The sequence below is a fragment of the Ambystoma mexicanum genome, chromosome 3q, assembly GCF_040938575.1.
Source record: "Ambystoma mexicanum isolate Mex_15411 chromosome 3q, UKY_AmexF1_1, whole genome shotgun sequence".
Lineage (NCBI taxonomy): Eukaryota > Metazoa > Chordata > Amphibia > Caudata > Ambystomatidae > Ambystoma > Ambystoma mexicanum.
In genome coordinates this window covers 591,303,274-591,316,922 of record NC_090926.1, presented here as the reverse complement: position 1 = coordinate 591,316,922, position 13,649 = coordinate 591,303,274, and the positions used below count along the sequence as shown (strand labels likewise).

The following is a 13,649-nucleotide window of genomic DNA, read 5'->3' as shown; positions in this document are numbered from 1 at the left end:
AGTAAAAATCTGAAGATCATCACTTGGGGCTGGACTCGGGGAGCCCATCAATGGATGGGTGAAGTATGATCCAGCCTACAGTTATTGGATAACAAGACAAAAGGCAGTATTCAAGCTTTTAAAGCAATAATGCTCTTTTTTCTTACAGAATATTCCCGGCCTGACTGGGAATATTCACGAGCATGTGAATCCATGCCAGAAAACTGCTATACTGTTACCTATCCTCCCTCACAATATCTGTAATAAAAAAGCTTAAGATCTCCTTTCATTTTATCCTGGCTTAGCCATCGCAAGACACCTATGTCAGCGTTACTTCCAGACAATCACCACAGACAACCTCTTTACTGTCCCCTCCAGACCTCTACCTCAACATCTGATCTCCACTCTCTCCTCGCCCATTAATGGTGGCACTAGATGGGAAATTGTTGGCAGGATTCTCGTCCTCTTGGTGCATCTGGCTCTTCAACATCTATCTATCCCATATTCCTCACCCAATCTCCACTTTCTCCCTGCACTTCCAGTGTTATGCAGAAGGCACCCAACTCTTCAGACTACACTCTGCATCTCTTCCCACTGTCATTCCTGATTGCCTGTCCGCCATCCAATCCTGGTGCACCTCCAATGACCTGTCTCAATGCCAGCAAGGCTGATTCTTCCCATTGGGACTCCTGCTCCCACCTGTCTCCCTTCACTCTGGCCACCCTGAATGGGCATGGCCCCTCCCTCTGAAACCAGAAACCTGGTCATCTTCGACTCCTCTCTCTCATCTTGGACCTTGCCAAGAAGGCCCATTTCCAAACTCACCTCCTCAGAACCAAAATTCCTTTGCTAGCCTTTCCCCAGAAGCTTAATGTCTCCAGAGCGCTGGTACTCTCCAAGCTGGACTACTGTAACAGCCTCTTCCTTAATTTACCTTCTCTCTGCCCCCTCCAGTTAATCCAGAATAGGGCTTCAAGACTTATTCTTGGCCTCAAGCCCATGAACTGCATCTCTCCACCCCATCTCTCCACTGGCTCTCTGTTGCTGCAAGGATCAAATGTAAATCCCTCTGCATCATCCATAAGGTTGTCTGGGTCCTGAGACCACACTATCTGCAACTTGCTCTCACCAAATATTCTCCTTCCGGATTACTCCCATCCTCCGGCCCAAATTCTGCTCGTCAAGTGCTTCTCTAAGCAGAGAAAGGGTGACCGTTCTTTCCTCAGCTGTCTCCCTCTGGAACAATTTCCCTTTCCCTCTGCCTTGAGCCGGAACTAAAGTTCCACAAGCACCTCAAGACATTACTCTTTTCCTTCCCTCCCTCGCATGCTAAACACCAACAGTAACTGATTGGTGGCCTGTGCCCTTCTGGGTCATGGCCGTACGTCCAATCACCTGCAGCATCCACCCTCCCCCTGCACTTGCCTTCGGGCACCAACTTGCCTAGGACGAATGACAAGCCTGCACTTATCGTAAAAGTGCATAAAAAATACACAAAAAGCTTCTGCTGCCACGATACTACTCCTAGGCACATTGTCCAGTTACCCAAAAATCCTTAAGGGCTGTCTAGGGTCCGAAAACGCAAGGACCCCAGTGCGCACTGAAATACAGTTGCAACGTCATAAGACTAAGGGAAACAATTCCCAGTACTGACTGGCAGAAGTACAAGTCAGTTTCCCCAGGATGAACAAAAGCCCCGTGGAGCGCAGCTGAAGGCTGCACTTCACTGGCAGAAAGTCAGGATAGAAGGCTGAAACAAAAGTAAAAGGTGGTTGGGGGGAGTGGGGCTCCAGAAATCGAGGTAAAACAGCAATATGTGAAACTTGACTTAACAGCAACAAATCCCACTGTTACAGTCTTACTTCTCATTCCTTCTTGGTCTACTCCACTCTTACTAGAGCTGTTAGGCAATATTTGGAGCAGTACCCTTTGGGTGCACTACAATAACCTGGACCTCCTGGCAATAGGCACCCAACCTTTGGTATATGTCTGTACTACACAGGTTGCTAGTGTGGCTGAGCAGCCCGGCTTATCTCAAGATGGGTCAATGTGAGCAGTAGGGGAGTTAGAGATTCAGTGACAAACACTTAAATACATTAATTGTTTAATCAAAACTTTAACAGTCAGTTTGAATAAGCCTTCAAAAGGGGAAATATAGTAACAATAATACACTGCAAAAAAACACTTAGTTTCTTTAAATCAGCCAATAATGTCAAAGATTTCAGAATAAAAAAAGAGACCACACAAATATTCTGAAGTAGGTAAGTACTTTTGAACCCCCCCAATGCAAAGCAAGTTAACCCTTTCCTGGAGGGAAAGTCAAACACGCAGAGTAGCGAAGTCAATTCAGGGAGCCAGGCCAGCCAATTTCAATTGGGCAAAAGTCTAGGTGAGCTGAAGTACTTCTTGCATGTAAGTAAAAGTCTTGCACAAGGATTTAGAAGTCTTTGTAGAAAAAGTAGAATAAAGGACGATGCCTACATTCAATCAATGGAAAACATCTTTGAAAAAATAAACTCAAAAGATCGAACACAATATAATTACCGGTGATCTGAACGCACTCTGCGAAGAAAAGGATCAGCAGATTGAATCAAGGCTCAAAATCTTACCATCGTTCAAAAGAGGAAAGAAATGGACCCGAGTAATGGAGGCGTATGATCTTCACAACCTCCACAGTACGAGACATAAAACAGGCCTTATAGTGCTGACTTCGGAAAGTAACGGTCGAGGGATGGTGATAAACACATTTGTCTCAAGGGAACTACTGCTATTAATTGACAAGTTTGAAGTGGTAAGAACGCTAAACAGCTATCCTAACATGCTGTTAATGTGGAAATCCGCCCAGAGACCCCTAGAAAAAAATGACAGCCTTGGAGCTTCAAATGGGAACAATCGACTGCGCCTAAATGAAAAAGCTATTAAAATGCTAACAGAAATAACTGATCCAGCTGGCAAGGGGTCCAAACCAACAAACAGAGCTGGATTCCCAGCCTCTGCTAGAATTTTTTAAACCTAAAAAAAAAAAAGAACAGGGTTCCAAAAACCGAAACCACATGTGTACAACGCCTCATTAGTGGCAGAAAGGTTAAAACTGAGAAAGCTTAAGAGGCAAGCTAAAAAGGGAAGTGATACAACGATCTTGAAGCAGGAACAGCGAAGTTAGAGAGCATCGGAGAGAAACCATAAGCATATATTATATGAAAAGGATTCCGAAGCTATGCTCCGCTCCTGAGCAGAAAAAAATCTAGAGATTTCTGGACATTCATACAAACAACCGGAGGAGAAACCAGTGAGTAGTTGCAAAACAGTGTTGCAGAGGAAAGGTGTGTTTCCCATTACAAGGAATTGTATAAATCAGAACTCACCCTTGCCAACACTAACGCAAAAAGGGAAGGAAAATGGATGATCACGTGTGCTACAGAGGAAATCTAGGTAAAAATCAAAAATTTGAACAACCCCCCCCCTGGGCCACAGGCCCAGATGGGATCCCGAACCTCAAACTGAAACGGAATCCGGAATTCTGGGCACCTTTTATCAGTACAATTTTAAAGGGAGCAGTAAAGGCCAGAGACATTCCATCATCTTGGAGAAAAGCACATATTGTGCCAATCTTTAAAACAGGAAATAAAGAGGACCCACGCCAGTATCGACATATCGCTTTGCTCGATACGATAGGAAAAATCTTTGCTTCAATAGCTTTGGAAAACCTACAAGGGTGGGATAAACAAAATAGAAAATTCTGACCCATTACAAACAGGCTTCATCAGAGGTCTGGGCACATCGGTTAATATCCTGTTATTGAGCACGTTGAAAGCAAAAGTAAAAAGGTAATCCGCGGCTGTACTTAATATTCATCGACTTGGTACAGGCCTTTGACCAGTTAGAGTGGGAAAATTCTCTGGAAAAAGCTGGAAAATCGACCTTGCCCAAATGCAAACTTGGGGCCAATAAAAGCACTGTACTCCCAAACTTCAATAAGAGTCAGACTTAACAGATCGGGAGACCCATCAAGAGAAATTCCCACCACCCGGGGGTAAAACAGGGTTTCCCCCTGGCACCTGCACTCTATATACATCGGATTTCATGGACACCCAGAGCTCGATCAGAACTTTTCCTCCATCGTTAGGAAACAAGAAAATTTCAAGAGTAATCTACGCAGAAGACATTATCTTAATAGATCAGACGCAAGTGGGCCTGCAGAGGCAGTTAGACAATTTACTCACCTACTTGGAAAAGAACAAATTAGAACTAAACAAATCAAAAACAGCAATGTCATTTGAAAAAGGAGGAAACCCTAAAAATAACATCAAGCTATTTGCAGATTGAACATGCCTGGAGAAAGTAACAAACTTTAAATATTTAGGAATTATACTGAATAAATAGCAGGTTTGAATTCTCGATGCAGGAACATCTGTATGACTAACTCAAACCCTTGATCAGCCAGTCGAAAATAGTCAAAGGTTCGGCCATTTTTCACTTCTCTCCATTGTGAATTTCTACAAGGCTAAAGTCCTCCCAACAGTAATTTACGGTGTTGAAGCAATGCCTGCACTACCATCAAATCTATGGTCAAAGATTTAAGGCCATTTTTGGCGGAACGTTTTAAACTTGCCAAAATCTACTCCCATGGTTGCAATAAGGAGAGAATTAAGCCTAAATTCAATGAAAGTTCTCATGGAACAAAACTCCATGATGTTATTCAGAAAGGTAATTGATCCATTTGCAAAACTCATTCTGAAAATCATTAAAAAAGAAATGGAAAGAACAAAATGGGATGTTACTTACATGGAGGTCCTGAAACCGTCTGTTGCTTGAAAAGATTGGAAGTACGGAGGAGGAATTTATCTAATCCTACAAAGACAAATGTAAAGCTATTGGAAATGGACTGGATTGAGACAGGTGATCTAGCAAACTAGTACAAACTGCTTGAAGATCTCCCACGGAATCGCAAAAAACTAAAAGGAGGTGATACCCTATTTAGTAAAATGCCCTGAACAGCGAACTCGTCGAGCCTTCTTGCGTATCAGACTGAATCTGGTAAACACAAATTAAATCTTGGCTATAAGAGGGGAAAGCCGTATCAAACAAATGCAGATTCTGTACTGCCTCCACCCACGTGGAGACAAGAAGGCACTTACTACTTGAATGTGTGGGCTTTGAGAAGATTAGATATATCTGGCTAGGCCACTTCTTCAAGGACCCCCATGTTTACAGCGAGGATGACTGGTGGGCGCGCCTACTGAAGGGGAAAAGACCAGCTGGGTTATTGCCGTGGTGGGTTTCTTTGGTCAACTTGGTGTAGATGAGGAAACTGGAGGGCTCCTGGAGATTCAACGAGAAGCTACATGAACAATTTGGCTACCCAGAATCTTCGAGCTCTTTTTGCGGGAGGAGTGACCGTCAGAAGTTCTCTACTTTCTTCATTTTGAGCTATTTTCTCTTCTCTTCCTTCCCTTCAAGTCTTTTGTAAAAATAGTTTTTTTACAATAAAAAAATAGAATCGATGTAGGGTCACAAGCTGGGACGCTTGTGAGAGGTAGAAGATGCAAGCAGAAACCAAGGTAAGTCCCAAGTGAGATCAAGTAAAGCTACAAGACAAGAGGTAAGTTTTCAGACTGCACAGTACCTTTGGTTAGAAGAAATGGTTCCAGCTTGCTTCGGTTCCTGTGTGCCCTGTAGATCCCATTCCTGGGCCTCAGTCATGGGGACAAGAGGGAGGACTTCTTGGGGCTCCTGCAACTGTCAGCGGTAGAAAAGGACCAACTTCTATTCAGCAGCAAGTCACGGTTTCAGCTCCTCACGTATCAGCAATTAGCACCAATGCAGTCTCACGGATATCACTCTGGACTTTCCTTGCATCTCGGGTTCAAGCACTCTGTTAGGTGGTTCAGGCTTGGTCAGTCCTGCTTACTAGACTAGCAGTCCAGAGGATCTTCCAGCAGCTTGGGTCTGTTTTAAAAGTGATGCACTCCATTTGGTGGTCCACTACCTGGCACTTCGGTTTCTGCAGCAGCAGCAGAAGTACAGCCAGCTCCGAGAGTATGTCCAAACGAGTCCACAGTTGAGTGGTGCCAGCAACCCAAGGATAAAACTAGTCCTCGCAGGGCTTCTTTAGTCGAGGTGAATTCAGAGCTTCAGCACGGCAGCAGGGCTTCATCGGGCAAACCAACCGTCCCTCACTTCCTGCCCCTGCCAGACATACTGGAGTAAATCTCAAAAAGGACCTTTCCAGCAAGAAATGGTGAAAAAAGACGACTGGGGCCATTTCGACAAAGTGGGCACCCATGGGTGCTTTACTGCAGCTGGGAATGCAGCCTGCGGTAAAAACTCCCAATGGTAGTTAAAAGTAAACCACTGCCACCAGCCATTAATTGTAGAAAGGGTAACAAATGTTAGATGAGAAACTAGACCAAGGGGATACTAAGTAACCCCTCCAGCACCCTATTGTAAGATAGTGTGTGCTGGGTCTAGAATGTTATAAATGGTAAGTTAAGTCATGTTTTCAGAAGGGATAGAGTTTGGGTTGGGAATTAGCGGTCCCCTGCGCACTGTTTTAGTCCAGAAAATGGATGTTGCCTGGCACACGGTTTGTCATAGAACCAAACTCAAGGGTTCTCAGAAGTTTGTGTACGGGGGGTATAGGGGGGGGGGGGGGGTGACAAACCTTTTTACTAATTGGGGCTGGCAGTTTGTGGATGTGCACTTCCTGTGCGGTTATCTGAGCACTAGTTGTGCGTGGTTGAGGAATGTAGGCACATCAGTCAAGGGTTGTTTCTGTACATATTTATTATGTACTAAATAACATGATAAATACTGGCAATGGTAGCCTTCTGGGTGAAACAAGGAGCGGACGTGTGTTTCGACCGAAGTCTTTATCAAGGCAGACATAGGTTTGGAACATGGATGCTGGAAGAAAAATCTGGTGGTCTGAGAGCCACCTGTTTAAAGGTGCCTGCTCCAAGCTGGATAGCTTAATAAGCAAGTAATATTTTTTATATATTCTTCTCGTTTTACCATATTTCCAGGATTTTGAAGGGTGGAATCTTCAAGACCTGATAGGGTGCTGCACCAGGGTGATATATGCCCTGCTTTGGAGTGCCTCACTGCAGGCTACTCTCCCCCCTGCACCCCCTTCTCCATTGTGGGATTGGGCGTGAGCTTTTTCCTTGATAACCTGATGACTACATCTACCAGAAGCCCTTGCAGCAGAAATCATTGATTATCATCACCTGCACTTTGCTGTGAGCTGCAAGTTAAGACTGCCTCCCTGATGACGTGCAAGAGCACAGAAACCGGTCGTCTGAGAACACCAGTGGCTGAGAAGGTTGTGCAGGGAACTGGAGTGCGCCTCTCTCCTCGTTTTACCATATTTCAAGGATTTATATATATAACAAAATAATAAGCCTTAATAAGCCAGTAAACCTTAGCAGAAATTCAAAGGATTTCTCTATGCCATTGCAGTGGGGGTGCTGTGCATCACAATGTAAAACGCTTCTGTCTATGGAGTTTGTCGGACATCAAAACTAAAAAACAGTTCAAATCAAAGAAAAATGCATGCGTGGGGAAAAAGGTCACTCTCTTCTGGATAAAAACAAAGTCCAAGTCCAGCAAAAGAGCTGGGGTGCTCCAAGGTAGCAGGGAATTAGCAAATGTCTGAGAATTCTACCTAACAATGGGTCTGTGGGCACTTACACTGCCTGGCCTACTAGATGCTGCTGAAAAGCCTGCAGAGCCTTGAGAACTGCCAGAAAGTAGGTTGATGTGGTTTTGGGCTGTGGTGTGTTTTCACAGGCCGTGAGCTATGTAGTGAAGGTAATGGGCTCCCCGTCTGTAGAGTTAGGCATCTGTAGTTAGTACATCTTGAACTGGTGTATTGTGAAAGGGTTTTCCTTTTAGCAGGTTGTCCCTGGACCACCAGCGAAGACCCTGTACTAAGGTTAGAGAAGCCACTAGCTTGTCCCACTGACCGCTTGCCTGAGACCATTGTTTTGCTAACCACTCCTGCATTGGGAGCATGCGCAGCCGCGCATGTGGAACTAGGTAAATGCACAATGCCATCATTCCCAGCAGGCGCATTGCTTTTATCTGGCAACCGGCTAGATAGCGAGGTATTTGCAACAGCATGTTCTGAACTCTTGTTTGACGGGAATACTAGCCGTTCCTCTGTTTTTACGATTGCTCCCACAAATTGTTTTGTTTGACTGGGTACGAGACTTGATTTATTTTTTCCTCGCTGATGGAGAATCCCAATAGGAACAGAAGGTTGATTGTTCTTTGGGTTTGTGTTTGCAAATTTGAGTCGACACCCCCATTATTAGCCAGTCCAAATAAGGGTACACTGGGATCAACTTTGTGTAGATGTGTCACTTCTATTATTTTGTGAATACCCCTGGGGCCGAGGATATGATGAAAGGGAGCACCTTGAACTGGTAGTGTTCTCCTGCTATCTGGAAGCACAGATACTTCCTATGCGCTCGGAACATTGAAATATGAAAGCATGCATCTTTCATGTCCCATGTGGCCATGTAATCCCCCGTTTTAAGAAAGGAATAATCCCCTGTGCGTTGTCATGCAAAATTTGAGGCTTGACATAGGTGTGTGCTGGGCGCAGGTCTAGTACCGGGCACATTGTTAGGTCTTTCTTTGGCACAAGGAAGTACATTTAATAAATACCCTTGTTTATCCTGGTTTGCTGGTACGATATCTATGGTGTCGTTTTCCAGCAGGGCTTTAACTTCCTCCAGTAACATGCACCTTTCGAGTAATTTTTCTGTGTTTTGGCGGGTGGTTGGATGGCCTTTGAATAAATTCTATACAATATCCGCTTGCCACGGTGGCTAAAACACTTATCTGACGTTATACCCTCCCAGGCGTTGGTGAATTGACAGATGCAAACTCTAACTGGAGTGGCATGGGAGGGGACCTGGAGCGGGGTGTCATTGTTTGGGCAGAGTGGAGCCTCTGGCTGAGGAGGCTCTACCACTGCTGCTGGACTTTTTGGAGCAGCTTTGAAAATTGGAAAAAGGACTGTCCCTGTGAGGTGCCCCACAATGGCGATGGGCTGCCCAGTCTGTAACCAGGTTCGCCATCTTGAAACGCAAGAATCTTCTGTGCATCTTTCATATGCAGTGTTGCCATGTAATTTTTTTTTTTTAGAAGCGGGATTACCTCTTGTAGCGTAGTCATGCAAAACCTTTGTGGCTAGACATACTTGTTTGCAGGCCTCAAATCTAATACTGGGAGCATGGTTAGATCTTTTTTGGGCACAAGGAAGTAAGTTGAATAAATACCCCTGTTTACCTGGTTGGCTGGGACCACTTCTATGGCGTTCTATAATAGAAGCACTGTTATTTCTTCTAGAAGGATCCGCTGATGTTCTTCTGACTGTGCCTTTTGTATCGGGGGTGATCGCGAGGACATAGAACTTCTTCAATGCAGTAGCTCCTGCTACTGTGGACAGCACCCATCTGTCTGAGGTGATACCATCCCAAGCGTGGGTGAAGTTGGAAATGCGTCCTCCCACTGGAGATGCATGGGAGGGTACCTGGAGCGGAATGTCACTTGCTCTGAGGTGGGGTGCCACCTCGAGCTGGGCCCCTGCCCAGATTACCACGACCTCTACGTTGTCCTCGTGGATTGCCCTGAAAGGTTTGTCCTTGGTTGTTGCCATAGGAACCTTGGCCTTGGTTGTATCCCGATTCCCCCTCTGAGAATTTTGGCCCCGAAAGCGGCAAAAAAAGCCGTTACCTCTTTGCCCCGTGGGCTTGTTCGTGAGCTGACCTAAAGACTTAAGAGTGTTGTATTCATCCTTTGTTGTCTTAAGGGCGTCTTCTACAGCCTTGCCGAAGAGCACATCAGGTTCCACTAGCATATTAAGGTGGCCTGTGTTTCTGGCCTGAAGCCAGATTGGCGAAGCCATGCGTGCCTCTTTATAATAGTACCCTCTGCTATAACTCTCCCTGCATTGTCAGGCACGTCAAAATTTCACTTGGGGAGACGGGCAGACAGCTTTTCAGTCTGCTGCCACCTCGGCTAATTGAGATTTAAGTGGCTCAGGTACGGATGAGATTAACGCGGGAAACCACCTCCAACTTATGGCAGTTGTAACTTGCTAAAAGTGTAGCATTATTCACAATTCTTGTCTGGTAGGCTGCAGAAGAGGCTACTTTTCTGCCCATTACATATATCTTCTTGCTCTCCTTATCCAGAGGAGCCACGGAGCAAGCAAGGGGTGTGCCTGCTCTGTCGTGTGGTGGTAACCAACAAAGAGTCTGGTTTTAACTGGCCTCTTATGTATAGGGGGTCTGAGGGTACAGGCACAGTTTTTCCACACGCGGGTTAACAGCTTGTGTGAGATTCGGTGCCTCCAAAGGTGGTTGGATTCTGCGTTGCACAGATTTTAGCAGTGGGATCAACTACCCTACTGTCTCTCAACAATTGTTCAGAGAAGTCAGTCTTCCTGTACCTCGTTTGTGTCAATGTGGAAATGTTCTGCCACTTTGGTTAAGACTTCATTGAGAAGGGGTTGATGGTATACAGGGGAATCTACCACTGGAGGGTCCTGAATAAAAAGGGAATCTAAGGAGTACATGTTCCCCTAATGGTACAGGTCCTCTCCATAATAAAGTTTGCCTGTGTCCTCATAAATTGAGGGTCAGATGTTTCCACAAATGAAAGATCATCCTGGTCGCCTGGATCTTTTTCAGGGTCATATAGATCTATAATTCTGCCCTGTGTTGGGACATCAGAACGAGCCCTCTTGGTAGGAGGTTGAGAGCCAGAAGGGGCTGCGGTGGGACGGTTGGTCTGAAAGCTTAATGGTAATCTGGATTTTTTTCAAGTAATCCCCATAAAGGTCATTCTTCGCACAACTGTCGATATCCTGCGAAAACCATTCCTTTGAACTTGGGAATACAGTGTCGGAATACCCATGTCTTCATTAGTAGGAGGTATAAGCTTTGGCCTAGAGTCTTAAGGTTTCTCTATAGGTTGGATAAGATTCCCTTTTGTGAAGGCCTGTCCCTAGTAGGACTCATGTCCCTATGGGGGTTTTTAGAGGATTTCTTATCAGGTTTTCCCCCCACCCTGGGGCACAGAGGCGTGTGTAACTGACATTTTGAGGCCTGACGTTTTACTAGATGAAGAACGAACGTAAGAGTGTGGGGGGCAAAGGGGAAGGCGTTTTTCATGCAACACCCTTGCTGTCTTTCAATACCTGAGCCCTGTCGTGTGGCGTTCTTAACAAGATCGTCCAGAGGACCGGGACTCTGTGGACAGTTCACGGGGTGTCGAATGTTGTCGAGTATTCGACTCATCTATCGAATGTCGACTGGGGCCAATGTGTTTTGTGGTGTGTGCTTTTGAAGCGCTTCCACCGCCGGGTGTAGTCCCCACAACATGGCCGCCGGCCTGTCCTACGGGGTCGGGGGCATGCACTTGGGTAGCTGAAGCTACTGGTGCCCTCGCCGTCCGAAAGTGCAGTGTCGCTGCCATCGCTGAAGACTCCTACCTCCATGGCCTCGATCTGCCTGGCGTAGTGGGCCCAGCACTTAGTGGACCGGTCCTTCACCGTTTTAGGCTTGAAGAGCCTGCACACTCGACAAGACGTTTCGACGTGGTCTCTCGGGAGACACAAGTTGCAAACTAAATGTTTGTCCACCCAGGGGAATTTACGGTTGCACTTATGGAAAACACTCGTGTTTTCCATAATTCTGGTTAAAGGGGATGACAGCTGGGCAAACAGTGTAGGAAGGGGAGAATATGCATTCTAAAATGGCCTCCCAACAATGGCCTCCCCTCTCTGCCTGCTGTCTGGGCCAAGGCCCGGGCAGCCTTCCAAGGCCGTATGGTCCATCACGATGGTCTCCGACGGAAGTATTCTCTCCCTTTCCTCGGCGTAGCGTTACGCCAGTCAAAGAAAGGATCATTTTTCTTTCTATCATAATTATACAAATTCAATGGCTTATCTCCGAAAGGAACTCTTCTATACGCGTCTGTCTAGTATGGCGGGGAAAAATATATGAGGGACCTCGATAAGTGGACGTCACTAGGGATAGCATTACTGGCACACCCTGTCGACATTCCCTTTGGAGTTTCGAAAACAACTAATACTGTGCAGCTTCCACTAGATCTCTCCCTCTCCTCAAATACAGTGTATTCCCCAAGCACACACCAAGGAATGTCAACACAACATAATTAAGGTTCAAGGTAATATACACAATCACAATAACTCACTTTGTGCACAGTTGATCTACAATGGCAAACATACACAGTTCTACCTGCTACCACAATTACAATCAGATTTCATTAAAGTGCATCAACTGTACTTAGTTTAAATGTCACAAATCAAATAATAAAGGAACCAACAATAGACATAGGTGGAAAGCAGTTGGTTAGAACAATGGGCAGAATACTGAGCCCCTACCAGCAGGGGCAGTTCTGTATGAGGATCCACCTGGGCAACCTGTAAATAAAGATGTATCGAAATCCCATGAGGAAAAAGGGTGAAACCTATTGTTGCGGCAGCAGCTTCAGTTTTTGCAGTGCTCGTTGGTGATCGGTCGAAAACGTCCAGCAAGCCGAGACGTGCGGGGCACCTAAACGATGAGTGTTCGTTGCTGCAAGGAGTCAATGAAGAACTTTGGTCAAGCAAGGGCGTGGAGTCATCAGCGTCTCTGCAGTTTTCGGGTGCCGGGAAACCCACCTGTGGATTCTCCTCGGTCGTCGGCAGCCTTCACTTTCTCCAGCAGAACGAAAGCTGTCAACAAGGATGAGCAAGGGAGTCCTTGTTTCAATGTTCGTAGGCAAAGGAGCACTGCGGCAGTTGTCAACGGTGATGGACTTCAATGTCCAGGCGCTTTTCTTTGCGATTCCTGGCGGTCCCAGTCTCCGGTCGGCAGCCTTTCAAGGGTCTGACGGCCAGGGAGCTTTGGCAAAGATCAGCTGGTGCATGATGGTCCCTCGTAGCTCGGGAAGGGGTCTCCTAACCAGGTCCTCCCTTGGACCAGCAGCTTTCAGATTAGCGAAGGACAGCAGCAACAGTTCTTCCAGTGGGCTTTAAAGTTCATTCAGGCCATTCTTCTCCATCCAGAGACTCAACACAGAATGTTGATTCGGACAAGCACTCTGACATTCAGCACTACACAGTGCATTCATACCAGTTTCGCCGAAGGCTATCTCAGTCATTGTGTCAACCACCAGATACTAGACACCCTTAAAATGGAAGGTGTATTCGTCACACTCCACTCACCCAGGTCCCATCCCACGAGCGTACCCACAACATACAGTCATTGGGAAAGCTCCAGCCAGTCTGGCCTGGACTTCCTCACAACACCATATATGGAACTTCCACGCAACACCCAGTCAGGGTGAAGGGACAGTCAGGGCTTCCCAGGACTTCGGGAAAAGTAAGATAACAGGTGATAGAAAGCACAAGGCCACGGGGCCATCTTGTTTCCCATCAGGAATCCACTGATGGAGGATGCGCAGGGCACCTGTCAATTCAGCATGGAGCTGCCACTAGCCCGTACCCTGCTCTGTGGGCCACAAAAAGGTGCCCAAAAACATACACTAGGGGTACAGGGTTGTACCCCCACCCATGGGTGCCATAAGGGTACCCCAAAAGTCTGTTCATCAAACCAAAAAGAGGAAGAGCTGCACTGACAGGAGTC

The 13,649-nt window shown here is 46.2% G+C and overlaps 1 protein-coding gene across 9 annotated transcripts in view; it reads right to left on the bottom strand.

Annotated features, from left to right (window-relative positions):
* EP300 (E1A binding protein p300) overlaps window positions 1-13,649 on the bottom strand; it is a 744,806-nt gene that overhangs the window by 525,593 nt on the left and 205,564 nt on the right. The window lies entirely within an intron of this gene.